Below are 1,055 nucleotides of genomic sequence, written 5' to 3' on the forward strand. Positions count from 1 at the left end.
ACCTGATCTTAACGTTCTTGATTATTTTTTGCTGTCAATCCTGGAAAATGAAATATTGAAGCTTTAAAAACAAAATTGAACAAATGCTGGTAGAAAATACCATCGGATGCTGTGCGTGCTGCTATAGATGATTTCCTCATAAGACTTTGTAGTGTAGTTAAGGTTTAAGAAAAACATTTTGCGTCATATTAATGCCACATTGTTCTTTCACTATGTGTTAGTCATTTTCTGTAATTGGGTTTTGTAATAAATTATTTGCTTGGGAAAAATCTGAGTTTTATTTTTTAACAGTGTGTGTGTGTGTGTGTGTGTGTGTGTGTGTGTGTGTGTGTGACTTCCTTCAGTCTTGACAGACTATGGATACCCACTGTAAGGATGCCTGCACATGAAATTTGTGTGGCAAGAGTTTCGCAGTCTGCAACCACGCCTCTCCTGAGTCAATATTGTTGAATACCAGTGGTAAGTTGAGGTATAGGATGACTGGAAACAATGTCGAAATGAGCGAAGAGTACATACAGCACCTAGAATTCCCAAATGGTCACCCATCTGGTACTAGCCAGGCTCAACGTGGCTTAACTTCGATGATCTGGTGAGAACCGGTGTGTCGATGTGATTATGCTATATATATATATATATATATATATATATATATATATATATATATATATATATATATATATATATATATATATATATATATATATATATATATATATATATATATTATCAATCTTATTACTCATAAACACAAGGGTTTCATTCTTGTAGTGTATAAATTCAAATGTTTTATGGCAGAATGTAACTCCGAAAATAATACATACATTGGCCATATAACGACAACGTTGTCCCGTCGAATAACCATGCATCTTAATAATACTAATGCTATATATAAACATTCGATAAAATACCATTACTGTCACCCCTCCAATCTTAGAAAGGTTCTCCTTGAAAACATAAAAATTATACATGAAAATAATGTTTAAAAAATAAAAATTCTTGAAGTGTTATATATTAGAACCCTTCAACCCACTTTAAATGATATCGCATTCAAGAAA

The 1,055-nt window shown here is 32.1% G+C and overlaps 1 pseudogene; it reads right to left on the reverse strand.

The window, feature by feature from the left end:
• Positions 1 to 509: 509 nt before the first annotated feature.
• Positions 510 to 626, reverse strand: LOC145243134 (5S ribosomal RNA; annotated as a pseudogene).
• Between the last annotated feature and the right edge of the window lie 429 nt (positions 627 to 1,055).

The sequence above is a fragment of the Euprymna scolopes genome, chromosome 21, assembly GCF_053919585.1.
Source record: "Euprymna scolopes isolate OS-2025 chromosome 21, ASM5391958v1, whole genome shotgun sequence".
NCBI lineage: Eukaryota > Metazoa > Mollusca > Cephalopoda > Sepiida > Sepiolidae > Euprymna > Euprymna scolopes.